The sequence below is a fragment of the Leopardus geoffroyi genome, chromosome D1, assembly GCF_018350155.1.
Source record: "Leopardus geoffroyi isolate Oge1 chromosome D1, O.geoffroyi_Oge1_pat1.0, whole genome shotgun sequence".
In the NCBI taxonomy this organism is placed as follows: Eukaryota; Metazoa; Chordata; class Mammalia; order Carnivora; family Felidae; genus Leopardus; species Leopardus geoffroyi.
In genome coordinates, this window is record NC_059329.1 from 98,919,716 (window position 1) to 98,943,511 (window position 23,796).

At 41.1% G+C, this 23,796-nt stretch overlaps 1 protein-coding gene and 1 pseudogene across 14 annotated transcripts in view; one reads left to right on the forward strand and one right to left on the reverse strand.

Annotated features, from left to right (window-relative positions):
* The window catches only part of AMBRA1 (autophagy and beclin 1 regulator 1), a 179,825-nt gene extending 157,690 nt beyond the window's left edge, over positions 1–22,135 (reverse strand). For 4 of the 14 annotated variants that reach the window (XM_045486719.1, XM_045486717.1, XM_045486715.1 and 1 more), the window contains exon 1: positions 21,900–22,112. The gene's annotated coding sequence lies outside the window, so the exon portion shown is untranslated. Of the gene's footprint in view, positions 1–21,680; positions 21,780–21,899 lie in introns of those variants that run through there. The other 10 variants (XR_006714434.1, XM_045486710.1, XM_045486718.1 and 7 more) reach the window with 7 other exon arrangements.
* LOC123600493 lies at positions 1,154–1,872 on the forward strand (annotated as a pseudogene).
* Positions 22,136–23,796: the final 1,661 nt, after the last annotated feature.

Sequence of the window (23,796 nt, forward strand, 5' to 3'; positions counted from 1 at the left end):
AAAAGAAGTGTAACTCTCCTCCCACAGTAACATTGCCCCCAGGATTCCTGGATACCCCTGGAGCCATAGCAACAGTATTGTTAAAAGCTTGGAGAACATTAACCAAGAATCCTCACCAACCCCAGGACAGATGAGATTACTGAGATTATTGAGATGAGATTATTTAAGAAAAATAAAACCTGGAAGAGGTTACGAAATGCATCTAGCTTTGCAAGAGGCATCAGTAGCCAAAGCAGGATTTGAATTCAGGCTTTTTCTTCAGATAGTATCAGAACTTGACTCCCAGTCCTTGGCTCGGCAGATACTGTGTTCAGTGTTCAGTGTTCTCCAATGTTAGAGTCAGCCCAGGTCAGGTTCTTGGCTGACCAGAACAGGGAAAGAAAAAATCTCCCTCAAGGCTTCAAGAAAAGAAGTCAAATTAGTAAATGTAGAGCTCTTATGCTAAAAAGTCCAGATGCTCCTCCATCTTGCCGATCACATTTCTCAGCCAATCAAAATAAATCACTGGGTTTAAGAACCTGGATTCCATTTCCCCAACTTTCCGAATAAAAAAACACTTAAAGAAGGGGAGGAGAAGGGGACACCTTGCTGGCTAAGTCGGTTAAGCGACTGACTCTCAGTTTCGGCTCAGGTCATGATCTCACGGTTTCATAAATTCACTGCAGTGCAGAGCCTGCTTGGGATTCAATCTCTCTCTCTCTCTCTCTCTCTCTCTCTCTTTCCCCCCTCCTCCGCTCACTCACAATAAATAAACTTTAAAGATTTTTTAAAAAGGAAGGGGAGGAGAAGGATGCAAAAGCAATGATAGCCAAGAAATGTTTATTGAACATTTACTATGTACTCAGCACTATTCTAGGCACTGAGAATACTTTACTGAACATCCCTGCCCTCAAGACACTTATGTCATTATGTAATTAAAAATTGGGGCGCCTGGGTGGCTCAGTCGGTTGGGTGTCCGACTTTGGCTCAGGTCATGATCTCGTAGTTTGTGGGTTCGGGCCCTGCGTCGGGCTCTGTGCTGACAGCTCAGAGCCTGGAGCCTGTTTCGGACTCTGTGTCTCCCTCTCTTTCTGACCCTCCCCCAATCATGCTCTCTCTGCCTCAAAAATAAATGAACGTTAAAAAAAAAAATTAAAAAAAAAAAAATTGAGGAGTGCTGCCAACACCCCGGTGGAGAAGCTGAGGTCATCAATGAATCTGAAATATTTAAAGTGGATACAAAACTGTTTCAGCAATGCAGACAATTAAGGGTGTTGTTGTGGGCGATGGTGCCGTTGGTAAAACATGCCTCCTGATATCCTACACAACAAACAAATTTCCACTGGAGTAGGTACCGACTGTTTTTGACGGCTATGCAGTCACAGTTATGATTGGTGGAGAGCCATATACCCTTGGACTTTTTGATACCACAGGGCAAGAGGATCATGACAGGTTACGACTGCTGAGTTATCCACAAACAGATGTATTTCCAGTCTGTTTTCCAGTGGTCTCTCCATCCTCATTTGAAAATGTGAAGGAGAACTGGGTGCCTCAGATAACTCACCACTGTCCAAAGACTCCTTGCTTCCTTGTTGGGACCCAAATTAATCTCCGCGATGACCCAAGATTGAGAAACTTGCCGAGAACAAACAGAAGCCTGTCACTCCAGAGACTGCTGAAAAGCTGGCTCGCAACCTGAAGGCGGTCAAGTATGTGGAGTGTTCTGCACTCACACAGAAGGGCGTGAAGAACGTATTTGACGAAGCAGTACTGGCTGCCCTGGAGCCTCCAGAACCGAAGACCCGCAGGTGTGTGATGCTATGGACGTCTCCAGACCCTTTTCTGCACAGCTGGTGTCAGCATCGTACTAAAAGCAACGTTAAATCAAACTAAAGATTAAAAATTAAAATTCGTTTTTGCAGAAATAAATAAGTAAATAGAGGATACTTTAGAGGCGCCTGGGTGGCTCAGTCGGTTGCGCATCCGACTTCGGTTCAGGTCATGATCTCACGGTTCGTGAGTTCGAGCCCCGCATTGGGACCCGTGCTGACAGCTCTGAGCCTGAAGCCTGTTTCGGTTTCTCTCTCTCTCTCTCTCTCTCTCTCTCTCTCTCTCTCTCTCTCTCTCAGCTCTGAGCCTGGAGCCTGTTTCGGTTTCTGTGTCTTCCTCTCTCTCTCTCTCTCTCTCTATGCCCCTCCCTGGCTTGCACTCTCTCTCTCTCAGAAGTAAATAAATGTTAAAAAAAAAAAAAAATTGAGGATATTTTCAATTACTCAATATGCTAGGAAGAAAATAAGGATGGGGCGCCTGGGTGGCTCAGTATGTTGAGCTGCAACTTCAGGTGAGTTCGAGCCCTACATCGGGCTCATTGCTGTCAGCGCAGAGCCCACTTCGGATCTTCTGTCCCCCTCTCTTTCTGCCCCTCCCCTGCTTGCGCGCTCCTTCTCTCTCAAAAATAAACATTAACGCCTGGGTGGCGCAGTCGGTTAAGCGTCCGACTTCAGCCAGGTCACGATCTCGCGGTCCGTGAGTTCGAGCCCCGCGTCAGGCTATGGGCTGATGGCTCAGAGCCTGGAGCCTGTTTCCGATTCTGTGTCTCCCTCTCTCTCTGCCCCTCCCCCGTTCATGCTTTGTCTCTCTCTGTCCCAAAAATAAATAAACATTGAAAAAAAAAAAAAATTAAAAAAAAAAAAAAAATAAACATTAAAAAAATATGGAAAGGAATGTTTTTTGGGGGGCAGATCAAAGGGAGAAAATCAGTAGCTGAGCATCATTTCCCATTTTTCTGAGTGAGACTGAGAAAATGAGTAAGTTAGGAGAAATTTTTTAATATTTTCATGTAACTTAATACTGTAATAAATACAATCCAACATTACTTCCTATTGTTAATTACACATAAGATTAAATTTAAGTAGCATTTAAATCATCCTTTACTTCAAAAGTAAACAGTGATCTTAAAGCCTTGTAAGTACACAGAAAAATCCGAATATTTATCCAATTATGGCCAATTGATAAACGAAAGTGGCAGAACATAACATATATTTAAAGCAATACTTTTATCTAACGTTCATTGAACATTTGCTACACACCTGGCAGTACTAAGCACTCTTCCATATCATCTCATTTATTTCTCACAATGACACTACGAAGATAGGTACTATCATTATCTCCATTTCATTTTGCAAATCACAAAACTGAGGCTTGAGGAGTTAAACGATTGGCCCATGTGGAGGAGAGATTCAAAATCCAAATAAGTTGCCAAAGTGCATGCTCTGACCACTATACACACTGCTTTTATAGAATCGGCATTAAACCTCAGATCCAGAAAAATTCCTTTTTGTGTCCTCACATCTAGCAGGTCATAATTATAAAGTTGATTCAGAAGAGAGAATGAATAAATTCAAATGAATCTGAGTCAGAACACAGTGACTCATGCTATGTACCCTGACATCCATGCCTCAACCTACCTATCCATAAAAGGGACTACTCTCACCACAGCTAACCATTACTTGCCTCCTGGAGGGTTGTATTAGTTAATATTTGTAATTTTATTTAATTTTTTTAAATGTTTATTTATTTTTTGAGAGAGAGCAAAAGTGGGAGAAGGGCAGAGAGAGAGGGAGACATAGAATCTGAAGCAGGCTCCAGGCTCTGAGCTGTCAGCACAGAGCCCAAAAAGGGGCTGGAACTCAGGAACCTCAATATTGTGACCCAAGCCGAATTTGGACGCTTAACAAAGCCACCCAGGCACCCCAATTTCTCCCTTTTTTTTTAAATTTAAAGAAGACATACCATAAAACCCAGCAACCACACTCTCAGGCATTTATCCCAGAGAAATGCAAAACTTACACAAAAACTTGTACACAAATGTTCACAGCAGCTCTATTCCTAATAGCCAGGAACTGGAGAAAAATTCAGATGTTCTTCAATGGACAAATGATTAAACAAACTGTGTAACATTCAAAACATGAACTACTACTCAGCAGTTAAAAAGAAAGGAACTATATTGACTGATTCAGGCAACCAAGTTGAATCTGCGGGGAATTAGGCTGAGTGGAAAGCCCAATCTAAAAGTTAACATATGCTCAGGTCATGATGTCATGATCTGTGGGTTTGAGCCCCATTTCGGACTCTGTGCTGGCACCATGGAACCTGCCTGGGATTCTCTCTCTCTGTCCCTACCCTACTCATGCTCATGTTCTCTCTCTCAAAAATAAATAAACTTAAAAAAAAAAAACTTTTTATAACTAAATAGCTAATATGGGGGCACCTGGTTGGCTCAGTCAGTGGGGCATACAATTACATCCTTTTTAAATTGTAGTTGACCTATGTACATAGAATTCTTGAAATAACAAAGACCAAATTAGTCGGGGCGGGAGGGGGGCGGGATTACAGATAGGGCAAAGGAAGTAGGAGATGGACCGCCTTCTCCTATGGGTATTTTCCCTTGATTCTCTCCACAAAGCTTTACTGCAACTTTACCCATTGCACTTGACTGATGATTTATGATTTGGGGATGGGTGTGGCTATAAAAGGGCATCAAGGGAGATCCTTGTAGTGATGGAAATGTTCTGTATCTTGTTTCAATGGAAATATCCTGGTTTTGTAAGATGTTAAAATTGGGAGAAACTGGGTAAAGGGTACACTTGATCTCTCTCTCTCACATTATTTCTTAAAACTGCATGTAAATCTACAATCATCTCAAAATAAAAAGTTTAACTTAAAAAAAAAAAAAGTAACATATGCTCCTCAGTAACAAGTGAAAATTAGTCTGATCAATCTCCCTCCCAAACCCTCCCATTTCCACCCTCCTGAGATAACTATGCAAACTCATTGCTTAGACAAACATGTAGGCATCTTATTAGATGTTTTGTGTATCAAAATGAGATTATATATACTACATATTACCCTGCAACCTACCTACTTCACCTATTATCACTGTACCATAAAGAGCTTAAAAAATCTTTTAAGTGCCAAGCAGGATGGCAGGTATGGAATATTTTCTGACTGGTACAGATCTTGACAATGTTTATCATGTTAATATACAGTAGCTGAGACAGCATCATTTAGTGAGTGAAAAAGAGAGTACAGTACAATACAGAAGCAGTATTGTAAAGAGATCCACACAAATGCAAGGTCTTCAGCAGCTATTCTAGGATCCCAAATGCCTCCTCCATGGAACTATCCTCGGGGGCCCGCAGAGCAAGAAATGCTAAAAGATTTCTTTTCAGCAGAAAACTGCTAGAGGGGATAATTCTCCCACATACTCAAGGCAAAGCAAACAAACTTCTCTGAAAATATATTACTCCTTCAAGCAGAAGTGCAAAATGTACAGTTGATAATTTTTAAAACATCCATTTTTGTAATAGCTACTACCACTTCTATTGAGTGCTAATGTTTTATATATTCTATCTCTAAAGCTCCCTCCTACCCCAGTCCCATTTTACAGACAAAAACCTGGCTCAGTGTGAAATTGCTCACCCATAGTCAAACAGTGAGTACACGGTAAAGTTGGTGTTCAAAGCTATAAAACTTGTGCTTTTCCTACTTTATCTGGTTTTTCCATATTACCACATACCAACAGAAGAGAGTCAATAAATTTAACACTGTATTTAGTGTTTTTAGTGTATTTAGGCAGAAGCCATTTTCCACATATGTCTGCTAACTTTGATCCCATTTTTCCCCCATTTAGTATATTTTGGGGACAGTATACTATGTAGCACTATTGTAACAGGGACAGAAAGGTAAACAAAACCTCAAAGAGCTCTCAGTCTGGTGGGGAGTCTGCAACTGTTGTATACTGTAACTATATAGCTGCTATACTGAAATGTGGCAAGTACTACCCACAAGGAAGTACAAAGTGCTATGCGTTTGAAGAATCCAGCTATCCACCCAAAAGCAAATGATAATCTCTCACATTAGCTTCCTTACAATTAATTGCTCTTCATTTCAGTTCTGCTCTGATATACAACATCTTTCCATATAAAACACTGCCTTGGTCATACTCAATAAGTACAAATGAAGGCCTGCCAACTCAGGTCAGCATAAAGCTCCTTCTCTAAAAGTAATGATGCAATTTTTTAAAATTTTGGCAATGAAAATGAAGTATCTTTAACCTTTCTGGTCAAACAATGGATGTACGGAATTTAAAGTGACAAAGACATCATTTTGAACATAAGATCTTACAAAGTTAAATTCACCTGTCCATCATTACAAGATTCACTAAGGGTAGCTCTAAGACAAAAGCCCAGGTTTCTCAAGTCATTGTATGGGGTTCCTTTTCACTACTGCTTCTTTCTTTTAAGTTCAATGAAAATGAACTTAATGAAGTTCAGGTTTTCTCTTTTCATCAACAATAGATGCATCCATGAATAAGTAATCATGCACAGTTCAAAAACTATCAAAAACAAACATGCTGAACACCATAATGAGGTACATATAGAGGTAAAGGACTGCCTATCCTTGGTATGGAAGAAGTTTTTCAGGTATTTGGGGGGGGGGGGAATGTCAATAGATTCTTAAAAAATTAAAAAAGCCATCAACAACATCATCATCATCTCAGCAACAGCTAGTATTTTAGGGGTATCCACTATGAGCCAGGCAACTTGAAGGTGAAGGTTCTTTCTGATCCTCACAGCCACTCTTGAAAGAGAGGTGTCTGCACACACTAGGTTTACAGAAATATTCCCAAACTCCACAGCCACCCCAGGGGCTAATTCCAACTCCAGAGTGTCTGCTCTTTTCCCACTACCCCACACTCCCTAAGGACAGAATAATTGCACTGCATATGTGGCTGGGACATCAAGTCACTTAAAAATTTGACATAATTTCCCGACTGGCAGTTATGTAATTTAGCCACTTTTCAATCTTCATGTTTTTTAACTAATTTTCTTTCGTGATTCCTCAGTGGCCTTCCAGGTTGCTTTCTTTTCTTTAAGAAGCAGAACTCTTTTTCCAGATGAAATCTTATGTGAAAACACTAACATATAAAAGAGATCAAAATGAGCTGCTCTGGTTTAAGCAGAGTGGGAGAATCAAACTCTTCCTGACTCTCACGCCACCCCATAGGCACCTCCAAAGAACACACTTAACTCTGGGCACCTGGCTGGCTCAGTTAGTAGAGCATGCAACCCTTAGTCTCAGGGTCATAAGACCACAATGGGCATGGAAAGGAAGGAAGGAAGGAAGGGAGGGACGGAGGGAGGGAAGAAGGAAGGAAGGAAGGAAGGAAGGAAGGAAGGGAAGTGATAGTATAAAAAAGAAAAAAAGAGTAACATTAACTTAAAGACTCTAACTTCTCTATCTCAGGTTTGCCATTCACCATCTGTATAACCTTTGGCAAGAAAATGTTTCACATTTCCTGTCCTTTATTTCTTTAAAATTTTTTTGAACGTTTTTTTATTTTTGAGAGAGAGACAGAGCATGAGCAGGGGAGGAGCAGAGAGAGAGGGAGACACAGAATCTGAAGCAGGCTCCAGGCTCCGAGCTGTCAGCACAGAGCCCGACGCGGGTCTCGAACCCACGGACTGTGAGATCATGACCTGAGCCGAAGTCGGACGCTCAACTGACTGAGCCACCCAGGCGCCCCTCCTGTCCTTTAAAATAGAGATACTACCATCCATTTTATAGAGCTTCATTGGTTTGTTATGAATATTACGTGGAGGAACAAATATAAAATTCCCAGTACGTGTTAAGTATTCAAAAGTTGGCTCCCCTCTCTTTTATCCTGCAGAGGTAACAGTTGTTGCCAATTCAAGAAAGCTCAATAAGTATATTTGATATCTGTAGTAGCAGAGAAGTGAACAAGTAAATGCTCCCACAGCTCAACTGAAAGAGACATAATAAATCCTCCATTAAAGCAACCTATCAATGATAATACCCCCTCCCAGCTTAGCTTCCCAGTCAATGACCCATGAACCTCAAAAGGTGTTTTTTAATAATAAACACTTATTATGAGATTCTTTAATGTACACCCTAAAGTGTCAGGTGAATGTGTTAATGTTCTCAGTAATTTAACTTTGGCATTTCCTGAGCTGAGCATTTAAACTGGCAATTTTGGGGCGCCTAGGTGGCTCAGGCAGTTAAGCATCCGACTTCAGCTCAGGTCATAATCTCAAGACTCGTGAGTTCGAGCCACACCTCGGGTTCTGTGCTAACAGCTCAAAGCCTGGAGACTGCTTTGGATTCTGTGTCTCCCTCTCTCTCTCTCTGCCCTTCCCCCACTCAAGCTCTGTCTCTCAAAAAGTAAATAAACAGGGGCGCCTGGGTGGCACAGTCGGTTAAGCGTCTGACTTCAGCCAGGTCACGATCTCGCAGTCCGTGAGTTCGAGCCCCGCGTCAGGCTCTGGGCTGATGGCTCAGAGCCTGGAGCCTGTTTCCAATTCTGTGTCTCCCTCTCTCTCTGCCCCTCCCCCGTTCATGCTCTGTCTCTCTGTCCCAAAAATAAATAAACGTTGAAAAAAAAAATTAAAAAGTAAATAAACATTAAAAAAATAATAGTAAATAAACTGGCAATTTAATACTACATTTAATGAGTATTTTTATATTTATGTTCTACAGCATGAACCAATGTTCATTCATTTGCCCATCTTCTGGGCTTCTATTTTTCCAAGCACTACAAAACAAAAATACATCTGTCATGTACACCTTCCTTAAGCAATTTTAATCTGGCCCTTCTAAAGAGTCATTAAGAATCTATTACCTTAGTCTGTTATTGATAATGTGTTCCTATTTCTACATGTGTAACAGGAGACCAAAACAATTTTTACAGGAAAAGATTCTCAGTCCTAATCTAAACCCAGCCAACAACTCTCAAATCACACACACTATGGAAGCTGCAGATGTTGGCTTTGATCCCTATGGTTTAGGAAGAATCACAACAATAATACATCACATAGCCATGAAAAGACTCCTTTACGATAAAGAACACATCCCTGAGCATTGAACATGGGAGCCAAGAAGATTCAGAATGCTAATCTTTCATTTTACTAGGAGACCTTGAGCAATTTACCTAGTCTCCACTGATTATTTCTTCATAAAGAAAATGAAAATATACTCATTACAATGCCAGAGATACTGTTTTGATTAACTACCTGGGGTTTGGTTACCAGGGACCTCAGAAGTCATCTTTCTCATCTCCTTCATTTCTTAACAAGCCCATGCTTGAGTCATCCTACAAAGACAGTTACTGAGTCTTTGAAGAACATATTTCACAACCTTCCTCAGTAATATCCCAGTATCTTGTTGTCAGGAAGTTCTTTCTAATTTGTAATCTATATCCCTTCTACTGCAATTAAAACACATTCCCTCTTGTCTTCTATGGGAAAAGAACATCTGCTTAATACCACCTGAACAATATCCCTTCAAGAGATTATAAAATATAGGAAGCCCATTTTAAACAGCTTCATGTAAATGCAACATGGCTTTAAATGGGTCATCTTAGACAAAGAACATGATTAAGAGTCTTAAATTCCCAGTTCCATCACTGACTTGCTCTGAAGATGATAGGAAGTTAAAACCAAGCAGATGCTGTACCTCAATTACCCCATCAGTAAAATGCAAATGATAAAACCAGTATGTTAGGAGAACTCAGTTCCTCAAAAAACTAAATATAAAGGCAAGAGATTCTCAATCCCAATCTAAGCCCAGCCAACAACTCTCAAATCACTCACTCTGTGGAAGCTGCAGATGTTGGCTTGATCTCTATGGGTTAGGAAGAATCATGACAATAATACATTACCAGATAGCCTTACAATTAATTACACGCCTAGGTAGATACCCAAAACAACTGAAAACAAGGACACGTACATGCATGTTTACAGCAGCATTATTCATGATTTCCAAAAGGTGGGAGCAGTCCAAATGTTCTTCAATGGGTAAAGGAACAAATTATGATATATACAATACATACACAATACAATACAATATATACAATAGGTTACATATTGTTATGATTCCTCTTTTATAAGAAATTCAGAATATATCAACCTATAGATACAGAATGCAGACTGCTGATTTCCAGGGGCTGGTGGAAGGAGGGAAATGAAGAGAAACTGTTTTACTTTGGAGTAATCGAAATGTTTTGGAACTAAATAGAGGGTGGTGGTTGCAAAACATTATGAATGTATTAAACACCACTGAACTGTTCACTTTAAAATGGTTAATTCTGGGGCACCTGGCTGGCTCAGTCAGCAGACCATGTGACTCTTGATCTCAGAGTTGTACATTCAAACCCCACATTGGGTTTGCAGAATTACTTAAAAATAAAATTTTTTAAAAACTTTTTTTAATGTTTATTTTTGAGAGAAAGAGACAGAGCATGAGTGGGGGAAGGGCAGAGAGAGGGGAAGACACAGAATCTGAAAGAGGCTCCACGCTCTGAGCTGTCAGCACAGAGCCCGACATGGGGCTTTAACTCTGGACCAGTGAGATCATGACCTGAGCCAAAGTCCCAAGCTTAACAGACTGAGCCACCCAGGAACTCCTAAAAATAAAATCTTTTTTTTTTTTTAATTTTTTTTTTTTCAACGTTTATTTATTTTTTGGGGGACAGAGAGAGACAGAGCATGAACGGGGGAGGGGCAGAGAGAGAGGGAGACACAGAATTGGAAACAGGCTCCAGGCTCCGAGCCATCAGCCCAGAGCCCGACGCGGGGCTCGAACTCACGGACCGCGAGATCGTGACCTGGCTGAAGTCAGACGCTCAACCGACTGCGCCACCCAGGCGCCCCAAAATAAAATCTTTTAAGGGACGCCTGGCTGGCCCAGTCAGTATAGCTTGCGACTCTTGATCTCAGGGTCATAAATTCAAGCCCCACATTGGGCATGGAGCCTACTTAAAAAAAAAAAAAAAAAAAAAAAAAAAAAGTAAATAAATAGCACCTGGGTGGCTCAGTCAGTTAAGTGTCCATTTTTTTTCTTTTTTTTTTTTTTTCTTTTTTTTTTTTCAACGTTTATTTATTTTTGGGACAGAGAGAGAGACAGAGCATGAACGGGGGAGGGGCAGGGAGAGAGGGAGACACAGAATCGGAAACAGGCTCCAGGCTCCGAGCCATCAGCCCAGAGCCCGACGCGGGGCTCGAACTCACGGACTGCAAGATCGTGACCTGGCTGAAGTCGGATGCTTAACCGACTGCGCCACCCAGGCGCCCCCATTTTTTTTCTTTTTAAGTTTATTTTGAGAGAGACAGAGACAGAGAGTAAGTGAGGGGCAGAGATAAAGGGAAACAGAGAATCCCAAGCAGGCTCCGCACCATCAGCACAGAACCCGATGAGGGGCTCGAACTCACCAACCACAAGATCAGGACCTGAGCTGAAACCAAGAGCTGGATGCTTCACCAACTGAGCCACCTAGGCACCTCTAAGCATCGGACTCTTAATTTTGGTTCAGGTCTTGATCTCACGGTTCATGAGTTCCAGCCCCACATCAGGCTCTACACTGATAGTGCGGAGCCTGCTTGGGATCCTCTCTCTCTGCTCCTCCCCTGCTCATGCTCTCTCTCAAAGTAAATAAATAAAAACTTTAAAAAATAAATAAATAAACAAGGGGTGCCTGGGTGGCTCAGTGGTTAGGCATCTGACTTCTGCTCAGGTCATGACCTAGTGGTTTGTGAGTTCAAGTCCCACATTGGGCTCTGTGCTGACAGCTCAGAGCCTGAAGCCTGCTTCAGATTCTGTGTCTCCTTCTCTCCCTCTGCCCCCTCCCTGCTTGTGCTCTGTCTCTCTCTCTCAAAAATAAAAAAAAATTAAGAAAAAAATTTTAATTAATTAATTAATGGTTAATTTTGCATTGTATGAATTTCACCTGAATAAAAAAAAAAGGGGGGGGGGGGGAAGGCTAGAAGAACTAGTGGGGACAATATCCATAAAATGCTTAGCCCTTCCCAGAGAAGTCATCATATAAAATTCTAGGTAGACTGGTAGCCAAAATGTTTAATATTATCTCATTATGGCCTATTAGACTCTAAGCAAAGAATATGTAAATGGGAAACAAAACAGAAACAAGACAAAGTCTAGAGTCATATTTATACATACTCTATATGGCAGTAAGAACCAATAAATAAGTGACTGAATAAAGAGATAAAGTAGGGGTGCCTGGGTGGCTCAGTCGGTTAAGCGGCCGACTTCAGCTCAGGTCATGATCTCACAGTCTGGGAGTTCAAGCCCCATGTCTGGCTCTGTGCTGACAGCTCAGAGCCTGGAGCCTGCTTCAGATTCTGTGTCTCCCTCTCTCTCTCTCTGCCCCTCCCCTGCTCATGCTCTGTCTCTCTCTGTCCCAAAAATGAATAAACGTTGAAAAAAAAAAATTAAAAAAAAAAAATAAATAAAATAAATAAATAAATAAACACATTTAAAAAAAATTTTTTTTAAGATAAAGTAAATAACCAAGCACATGAGCAAATTGACTATAGCAACAATGACCACAGGAAAGCAATACGAAAAAATAAAAGTAAGGAATAAATTTTAAAAGCCAAAATACAAAGACACATTAAGTAGGGAATTGAAAAGAGAAGCTAATGACAGCAAAACTAAAAAGTACATAAACCCTTAAATTCCAAGGCCACATATACAAATCATGAGAATCACTACTCTTTCCATTCTGCAGTTACCCTCATTCCTTGACCTCTTCTCCCCACCCCCCCCCCCCCCCCCACCCCCGGCTTTTTTTAAACCTCTTTCTCCTTTAATCCAACCTCCTGGCAAGACACCAAGGCTAGGCCACCAAGAAGAAAATAAAAAGGTATCATTCCTATCTTCATGGACCTTATTATATTATTTCTTCTTAAAGTATTACTTCTTCTGGGAAGACAGACATGCTAATTACCAAAATATACAGACCATCTCCACTTCCTCCCGTCCCACTTTTTAAATCCACTTCAGTGGATTTCTGAGGTTTCCTCAAATTCTTTGGATCTTGACTGGGAACACTCTTCTGCTAGTCTATACACACATTCTCTCTAGGTAATCTTACCATTTTCCTTGACTGTAAATACCACCTCTCTACCAAGAGCATCAGATTTACTGCCAGCACCCCTGCCAGCAGCACTCAAAGGCTCCTTGCTGGATGTCTCCACGTGTTTTTAACAGAAAGCTCACACTCAGCAGGGCTTAAGTTGAGGTCTTCCTCCTGCTCCCCAACTCTAGTCAAAATCTGCTCCTCCTCCAATGTTTCCATCTCAGAAATGGCAACTTCATCTATCCAGATGCTCATGCCAGAAATCTGAGAATCATACTTGACTTTCCCCTCCTCCCACATATTCAATCCATCATTAAGTCTTGCCTGTCCTAATTCTAAAATATCTATTGGGAAAAAAAAATGTATCTATTCAATTTTTCTACTTCCTCCCATCTCCGTTGCCTACAGCCTAGTCCAAGCCATGATATGGTCATCTTTTGCCTGGACCACAAAAAGACATCTTTAACTATCATACTTCTCCACTTCTCTTTCAAATTTTCCAAATTCCAAAATTTTTCCCACAAATTTCCAAAAGTTTCCACAATGTAGCTGGAGCAACCTTTTAAAATCATATATTAGGGTCACAACCCTCATACTTAAAACCTTCCAACGCTTCCAGTTATATTTAGGAAAAAAGTCCAAAATCCTTAACACAACCCTGCCTACGTCTCTATCCTCATCCTGTGCCCCTCTCCTTCCTCCCCCACTGCTCACTGTACTCCAGCCACACCAATCTTCTTCCAGCTTCTCAAACTGTGCCACGTTCCTTCCTACCCCAAGGCTTTCATACATGCTATTCCCTTTGCCTTTCCCTTTCAGTCTTCTAATCTCTGCTTAAACATCACATCTTCAGGAAACTTTTCCCAAGGCTCCAATATAATTCAGGGTCCCCTACTATAATCTCTTTTTTACTTCTCCATCATAGGACTTGATACACTTTGCAATTACACATTTATTAGTGTATTTTTTGTTTACCATCTCTCTCCCCTATGGACAACAATCTCTAGAAGAGCATGGACAGAGTCTATTTTTGTCACTCTAGTCTTAGTACAGTGGTAGTAGTTTAGAGAGTTTAGAATTGTTTAAAGTAGTTTAGAATCAGTATAATTTAGGGATTAAGAGCAGGAGACTATGGAGCCAGACTGCTTGGATTCAAATCCTGGTGCTGCCACTAACTAGGCTCTAAGACCTTGGGCAAACTGCTTAACCTCTCTCTGTGCCACAATTTCCACATCTACGAAACGAGGAAAATAAAAGTACCTACACCACAAAACTGTAAGAATGAAAAGAATTAATGACACAAAGCACTTCAATAAGCACGGTTCTGATCAGCTCTTATTATGGTACTCATAACACCTACCACAGTGGTAGACAACATTTACTGAATGAATGGATGGGTTAATTAATTAAAAAAAACAAGACTCCACTATCTTCATTAAACAGGTTTTTTAAAATGACAGCACAACAGGGCGCCTGGGTGGCGCAGTCGGTTAAGCGTCCGACTTCAGCCAGGTCACGATCTCGCAGTCCGGGAGTTCGAGCCCCGCGTCGGGCTCTGGGCTGATGGCTCAGAGCCTGGAGCCTGTTTCCGATTCTGTGTCTCCCTCTCTCTCTGCCCCTCCCCCGTTCATGCTCCGTCTCTCTCTGTCCCAAAAATAAATAAACGTTGAAAAAAAAATTTTTTTTAAATAAAAAAAATAAAATGACAGCACAGGAATTTTACACAGACTTCAGAGAGGAAAACAAAAACGGATAGTTAAGGTAAAGACTGAAGCACCCACAATTTATGATGGCATAAAGGGACAAGAGGAATAAAAAACTAACTCTACTGCATTCCTGTACCACTATACGAAATACAAGTTCACTCTTCCAGAAGTTTACCCAAGTTGATTTGGTAACTTGACTTTTCCCTAAATATCATTCTCTTCCATGCCTTTAAGACAACTTCTTCCAAATCGTTCAAGTACTAATCACAGTTCAAATACATGGTAAAATTCAGATGCTAAAATTTTCTACCTGTTTGGCAAAGAAATGTTTTTCTGTTCCTAAAATAGCTCTGGCCTGTTTTACCATACATATTACAGAATCCTCAAAATTCCGTCATGTCTCTTCTACTTGGAATTCTTTCAGACACTGTTGCTTTCTAGGTTTCTCTCTCCCAGTAAAGACATACCCTCTCACTTTAACTTGAAGCACACTGAGGGAAAGGAGAAACAAATACACTGCTTGAACTTCCTGTTTCCTGTTTAAGTTTTCTCAGAAGACACTGAACTTCAATCTAAGCATCACTACTGTTTGTTGTCCTTTTGGGGAACATATAATCTTTAAGGTGTTATAATAATAATATTGAAAACAATAACGGGTAGCATATATAGCACTATCTGCTGTTCTAAATGCTTTACATATATTCTCTCATTCATTTCTCACAATTGTATGGTATTCTACACATGAAGAAAGGCACAGAGACGTTAAGTATTTACGTAAGTTGCAGAGTTAGTAAATAGTGGTCCTGAGATTTGGACTCAAGACTGCCTGGCTCCAAGAATCAGTGCCACTAGGCTGTTATTCAAGAGTCTGGGAAGACATATTTTTCTATCCTGTTTTCACTGGTCAGCTAGGCTGAAATACTCCAAATCTCTCCCCAAATCACACAGGCATATTAATCCTCTGCAACCCAGCAAAATTTCAAATGTTTCATTATATCATAAGCATATACACCTAAAACAAAACAATGTTAACTCATGGGAAACTACACGTTCTATCCTGGGAAGCAGAAATAAACAAATGATGAAATAATGAAATGTGAAATTTGCCTCAGTTAATTCGACAGACAGACATATGATTCCAATAAGCAGCAGTAAAAAAATGCTACAAAACACTTTTAATATCTTGAAAGAAAGGTACTAAACAAGATTATAAGTACATATTATCATATACACATACTCAGCAGCAGCAGCCTACATTTTCCCTCTCTCAATTTCACTACAATCCTTCTAAATCTTTCCCCTTATATAAGGCTAAGTACTTCAGCTTAGTCTCTGCTACAAATAAATCTGAAGTCATGTATCCAGTGTTTAAATTCACTGAACTCAAATTCCAAAGAATAATTATTTTAGAAAAAATTAACAAATGAAAACTAATTAAATTCAGGTCACATTAGAAGTAAAAATTAAACTCATTAGCCAAGCATGCTGGACATTTCTAAGTCACAGTGATCCTTTATTATGCCAAATCCAGTGTCACCGTACACTAAGTAACAAATATTACATACAGCAATTTTATCTTTTTTTTTTTTTAATTTGTTTATTTTGAGAGAGAGAGACAGACAGAGACAGAGACAGAGGCATGAGAGCATGCATGTGGAGGAAGGGCAAAAAGAGAGGGAGAGAGAGAGAATCCCAAGCAGGCTCTGCACTGTCAGTGCAGCCCGGTGAAGGGCTCGAACTCACAAAGTGTGAGATCATGACCTGAGCTGAAATCAAACACTTAATAGACTGAGCCACTCAGGCACCCCACATGTAGCAATTTTAAATGAAGACTTCCACTGTGATGGCAGAAAGAGAACCTCAATTTACTGAATCATGATATGTTGTCATTGCAACTTTTTAACAGGATTAAAGATGCCATGACTGAAGACTCCACTCTCCCCATGAACACCCAGTGCCCTCCTCACTTCTTCATCTTGCTGTCAGCCCTTGTTTCTTTCAGAGCACAGCCTAAATTTCAATATCCATCAGATTCCTGGTCAACTCTGCTCCCCAATGGAATAAACTCCATAAGAGTAAGAATATTCATGTCTACTTTTGTATCCCAGCATCTAATGAGCATTCAATAAATATTTGCTAGATGAACAAGTCTGAAAAGGAAAGGGTTGAAACACAGAGTCACAATCAAGAAATAGTTCCAGGGCACCTGGGTGGCTCAGGCAGTTAAGCATCAACTCTTGATTTCGGTTTAGGGCATGATCTCACAGTTCATGAGATAGAGCCCCATGTGGGGCTCTGTGCTGACAGTGCAGAAACTGGAATTCTCTCTCTCCCTCTCTCTCTCTGCCCCTCCCCTGCTCTCACACATGCATGCATGCACTCAACAGTTCTTGCACGCACACACTGTCTCTCTCAAAATAAATATACTTAAAAAAAAAAAAAAAGAATAGGGGAGACTGGACGGCTCCATTGGTTAAGCATCAGAATCGTGATTTCAGCTCAGGTCATGATCTCATGGTTCGTGAGATCAAGCCCCACATGGGGCTCTGTGCGGACAGCATAGAGCCTGCTTGGGATTCTCTCTCCTCTCTCTCTCTCTCTCTCTCTCTCTCTGCCCCTCCCCCACTCACACGGCTGCTCTCTGTCTCTCAAAATAAATAAACAAACTTGGAGTACCTGGGTGGCTCAGTTGGTTGAGCATCCGACTCTTGATTTGGGCTCTGGTCATGATCTCATGGTTTGTAAGATCAAACCTCCTTTGTGCTCTGCACTGATGGTGTGGAGCCTGCTTGGGGTTTTCTCTCTCTCCCTCTCTCTCTGCCTCTCCCCCATGCTCTCTCCCTCTCTCTCAAGGTAAACAAACAAACAAACTTAAAAAAAAAAAAAAAAAAAAAAAAAAAAAAAAGAAGAAGAAGAGGGGCACCCGGGTGGCTCAGTTGGTTAAGCATCCAACTCTTGATCTCAGCTCAGGTCATGATATCATGGTTCGTGAGTTGAAGCCCTGCATCGGGCTCTGTGCCGAAGCCCTGAAGCCTGCTTAGGATTCTGTTTCCCTCTCTTTCTGTCCCTCCCCTGTTTGCTCTCTATCACTCTCAAAATAAATTAAAAAAAAAAGAAAAAAAGAAAAGAAATAGTTCCAAAAGGTCTGATAGGAATACACTGTACCTTAGGAAACAACACAGCACAAGAACAATACTCAATAAAGAAAGGAAAAAGTTGGGGCGCCTGGGTGGCGCAGTCGGTTAAGCGTCCGACTTCAGCCAGGTCACGATCTCGCGGTCCGTGAGTTCGAGCCCCGCGTCAGGCTCTGGGCTGATGGCTCAGAGCCTGGAGCCTGTTTCCGATTCTGTGTCTCCCTCTCTCTCTGCCCCATGCTCTGTTCATGCTCTGTCTCTCTCTGTCCCAAAAATAAATAAACGTTGAAAAAAAAAAAATTAAAAAAAAAAAAAAAAGAAAGGAAAAAGTTTAGGTGGAGGAGTGGAGATTATCAACCCTAAGAAAAGACAGAGAACAAAATGGAAAAGATACTACATTAATCTATAGACACACAGGCAGGACTAACTGGAAGACAGGGGGTAAATATTCTCAGCCTCACCCCATCTACACATACAGCACTTAAAACTTATCTTTCACTGGCACTTCTAGGCATTCATTCCTTTCCACACACATATTAGTTAAGCTCCTCCAATGCTGGTTTAATGTTTGTCACCTCTATCCTCCAGGACTGTCAGGCATAATGTTGCCTTGAAAGAAACAAGTTGTCCAAGAACTTAGATGACTGCTCACCACTGCTGTAAGATAGCATAGCAGGTAATATCTAAAGAGCACTTTATCTTTTTAAAGCAGTTTCACATATTTTTTTCTCAATAGAAATATTATGATAAAAGTATTATCTTTCCCATTCTCTAAACACAGGTTCATAAAAGTATTCAAAGCCTTGTTTTTAAATCCCAACTCTGCTACATACTTGCTGTGTGATCTTGGTCAAATTACGTACTCTGAGTTCAGTATCCACTGGGAAAATAATATCTACCTTAAAGGACTGTTGTATTAAATGAGATAATGCCTGTGAAGAACATGACATAGTAAATGCCCAGTAAAGGGGAGCAACCTTCCCTACAGTCTCCTTAAATAATTTGTAAAGGATTTCTCAGCTATGAAGTGTATAAGCCTAGGACTTAAATCCAGGTCTCCTGATTCCTTAATCTGTTTTCTTCACACTACATCATTTTGGCAGACTGCCACATACGACTGGGCACATAAATACATTCTGACAATAACTGATCACAAAATTTTTATCTATCAGTAACTAATTTTAGCTTTGCAAAAAGGGGGAAAGATAGATCTAATTAACTTTGGGGTGGGGGGAGAAGGGGCTTGAAAATATAAAATATAAATCACCCCCAAGCCACAGGACAAGTTGTACCATAGTACTTCTCTACAAACAGAAATTATGACAAGAAACAGAAAGTTCTCTCTGGGTTTATGAGGAACAATTGGAGAAGGAAACAAGAATGACTATGATTAAAGGAACTTAAGGAGTTTTGGGGGCCGGGGGTGGGGGGGCTGTTTATTTTGTTCTGTTTGTTGGTTTGGGGTTTTTTTTGGTAAACCAAACCACTGGGCAAAAAGATCTGCATCCCATTCCAAAATAACTCTATCAAGGCTGAGACGTATCTTTACAAAAAGAGACTTCAGTGTGCTAACAACAAAACTTTTTCTCAAACTGCTTTCAGAGCAGGATAAATGGGAATAGTGAGATACGTTGTCAACATTCATGAAGATCCTTGAAGATCATAAATGTACGGACTCAGTATTAATAAGAAGCAGAAAGAAGCATGATCAAAAGAACAAAAGTTTTGGCACACCTGGCTTGCTTAGCCAGAAGAGCACGCGATTGTTGATCTCAGGACTGTGAGTTCAAGCCCCACACTGGATGTGGAGCTTACTTACAAAAAAAAGAAAAAGAGAAGAAAAAGAAAAAGAATAAAAGTTTCATAAGCTTCCTAACATGCATTGAAGATAATTTGAAAATTATACAATATAAAACCAAATTATTACAGTTAATAAAAATAACCAGTAGTTTTCAAGTGATACATATAATTAATCTTTTCCAAGGTAGAATATACCTCCTTCCAGGACAAGCTATAGAAGATATTCAAAGAAGTTCACCTCTTTAATAATCCTCAAGAACTTTCTCACGAAAAGAGAAGATAGAACAATTAAGTCACATTCTGAACCCATAAATTTCTGAAAGGAAATGCCAGAAGAGAGCCTGATCTGACACTGACAGAACAGCGCAAGATTTAACCAAGAAAGGTAAATTGTGGAGTGAATTTCTATCACAAAGCAGGGTAGAAGCCAATAAGCTCTATCCCTATAACCTCACCACCAGCACCACAACCAAATTTCTTGTCTTCCTCAATTCAACTTAAACCTCTGCTAATTATTTCCTATAGAAACGTAACAAAATGTTGCTAACATTTTTTGTGACACTCCTAGCAAACTCCATCTTTATTTAGCATTCGTTAGGAGTCACTGAGATACTACACTAACTACAAATTCTATGTAGAATCAATTCCCAGGGGATAACGTCGCTTCCTTCACTAAATGCTCTCCTCTGATACACGTTCTCTTCTACCATAAAAACTTTTTCAGAGAGCACACATTCTTAGCCTAACTTCCCAATCTAGGTTCTCCAGTCTGGTGGCTCTTCTTTAATCCCTTTCTGGAAGTTCTGAGGTCCTGATAACTAGGAAATCACTGATGACCAAGGACCCCACGCTTAGATATTGTTGACCTCAAAATCAAAAACATTAGAGGAACAATAAGCTTTCCACAACTCATATTAGAATTCTAAAATTGTTAAAAACAAAACAAAACAAAACACATACTTGTATAATTTCCACCCAAGGACTAGAAATTTAATCTGTTCTCTCTTTAAAACCACTGTCCTCTGATTTTACATACTATGGAAATACTTATTCAACCTAAAACCACCTCTAGCCTGAATATTTTTTTTCAACAAAGAAGCTACACAAATTAGGATCGTGACACTGAATCCAATGAAAATAAAATGAGTAAGAACGCTTAGTCCCCAAAGTTTCTAAGTTGAGAGAGAAAAGGAAAACATAATGGAGATGCCAGAATTTTAACTTTAAATTTAAATATCTCAATATTTGAATGAATCCTACACAATGGCTGTTTAGTATACGCACAACTAAACCACTAATCGAATATGATAAAATTGTTCTGAAAATGACTCCTTGGGTTTCCTTTGGATTCTTCCTAGAAAGCAAACTCTTCAGGACAAATATCTGATTTGAAAATCTTCACCAATCCTCCAACCTTGGACATTAACCACTTAACAACATAGTTGGAAGATTTCCATTGAGAACAAGCTGGGGGGGGGGGGGGGGGAGAGAAATAAGTATCAACCAGGAAGCAAACTGGTCAGCAAACAAAATTTTCTATCCAAGAAACAGAATTGCCATTGCTTTTCTCACTAAAATGATGCAGACTTTGACAAACAAAACCAGCATGGTCCCTTTACTTCTGAAGTCACCAGTGACAGAATCTGCATTCCCAGGTAGGAGAGATCACAAACGACATATCGCTGTGTACATAAAGTGACTAGTAAATAGAGAGGGAGGGGGGGGGGAAAAACCCGAACCTGCAAATGACCAAAAAACGACTCATGGTACGTTTAAAGACCTATTTGGGACGTGGGGAAAAGTCAAGTCCCAGAACGCTGCCTCAGTTTCCTTATCCCCAAAACGCAAGAACATGACACTTCGCTCAGAGCAGCCAGGGGGCCGTGTTCCACTTGTTTCCACCTACTCGAGGGTCCCTTCAAAGGTCGGACTCCGAGGAGGTCCCCAGCGCAATTGAGTCATGACACCCGGGGCCTTGGGGGTGGGGAGGCGGGAGGGGAGACCGAGGAGGGGCAAGCGCGCAAAGCTCTATCCGTTCCTGGAAGGCGATTTCCCCCCACACTGAGGGTGCCAACACCCGCCCTAGACCCAACATCCCCTCCCTACCTAACCGCGTAAAGCAGCCCCAGCATCTCTCCCTCCTTCCGGCCTCTCCCTCCGTGCCCTGCCGCCTCTCCGACCGCGCCCCCGAACGCAGCCGGGTAGCTCCTCCTCCGGCCGTGTCTCCGCGGCCAAGCCGCCCGCCCACCCGCCGGCGCCAAGGTCTTCTCAACCCGCCAGCGGAAGGATGCCGGGCCGGGCCTCCCAGGCTCCTCCCGGGCCTACCTGCAAGGCGGGCGGAGGCTCCGTCTGCAGCCCAGCGACGGGACCCAACCACCGACAAGAAGAAGAGGCAGGAAGGAAGCAAGGGGTCCGCTCTACCGACCAGCGGAAGAAAGCAGCCTGAGCGCGGGGCCTCGCGGATAAGTCAGCCTTCGACCCGGCGCCGCCGCCGCTCAGGAGACATCAAGTAAGAAGACGGCGCAAAAGATCACCGAATACACGAACGGCCCAGACATCATAGGATGAGCGCCCAGCCAATCGTTCAAGGAGATGCAGTCGAGCGCCGAAAAACTGCTCCGCTCCAACCCTAGGTCCGACTCCTGGCCAAGGCATGAATAAACAAACCCAGATCATAAGCGGCGGAGTAAAGTAGCCGGTGCTTCTGCCATTTTCTGTGTTGCTTGTCAGCGAAGTTGTTTACAGCACCGGAGTTTTTCTTGAGTGTTGGAGATCAAGGCATAGCACAATAACACTTACCAGTTCGGCAACTAAGTTATGGACTCCCAACATTATCCCAACTGAGCAAGTGTGACTCTTAGTTCCCTCACGGACAGTGAGGTACGTAAAAATAAACATACATATACATGACAGAGGCACAGAGAGACAATGAGAGAGAATCCAGACTGAGAAACAAAGTGAGTCAACGCTGTTAAGTTCCACTTTAGGTCCCATAAAACACAGCAAAGAGAAGTTGGGAAAATTCAGGGGTTTGTAGGCTGAACTTAAGGCAGGAAAAAAAAAAATACACGTATGCTTTTTAAAATTTTCTTTCAAAGGCCTGGAGCCACGGGTGTGCTTCTTACGTGATGATCAAAATTTTCCTTGGGTTCAGAACCTACAAAAGTTGAAATTTTCATCATCACAGCAATAGTCTCTTTGGGAAGTCTTGTAGTAGACAAATTAATATTCTCAGCACAAGTGTGAATTAATATGTACATCCTAGGTACAATTCAATAAATCACATAGATCACTCCAAATATGGATTACCAAGTGTGAGCAATTATACAGCTACCCTAAGTTCCCCCTAAGGGGAGAGTAAAGGCGTAAAAAAGAAATGATAGTCCAAGCCCTTAAAGAGCTTATAATCTAATCAAAGTGAAAGGTCACATCCTTACAACATTACCTTTATTTATAATTTATTATAATTTTTAAAAATCTCCTTTAAGTCCATGACAATATTCAAGGGACAACTCATATGTATATAATGCAGGATAGAATCAGCATCCATAATATGAGGATGAAACACTGGGCGTTTGTTGTCTACTACTGTTTTAGGGGACTTAAAAATGAGGAAACATAGCAACATTTCTGAAAGTCTTAAAAAAGAAAGAATTTAATAATCCACTTCGAAAACACAAAGTTTTGGGGTGCCTGGGTGGCTCAGTTGGTTGAGCATCTGACTCTTGATTTGGGTTCAGGTCATGATCTCGTGGTTTGTGGGTTCAAGCCCCTCATCAGGCTCTGTGCTGATAGTGTGGAGTTTGTGTGGGATTGTCTCTCTCCCTCTCTTTCTATCCCTCCCACTCTCTCTCTCTCTCTCTCAAAATAAATAAACTTAAAAAAAAAAAACACCAAGTTTTAATTTGTTCATGTTCCCATGCAGTCCTAAGAAATAGCCTGCATAATGTTTTAAAGTTTAAGCAGAGATACAAGTGTTATTGTTTCGCATTGTATCATTTCCCTATTAAATCTTTAATAGTTGTTATTTTTAACAATTGCACAATATTCCATTGAGAGGATATACTGACCTTGCTCCCCATTGTTGGATGTGTATGTTGCCTCCAAACATTTTCTGTGTAATAGGTATTGCTGCTCTTGGAAAGAGATAATTGTAACCTTTTTATTTACAATTAGGACCTATTGCACCTAAACAAAAAGAGTGAGGAAGCAAAGTAGAAGT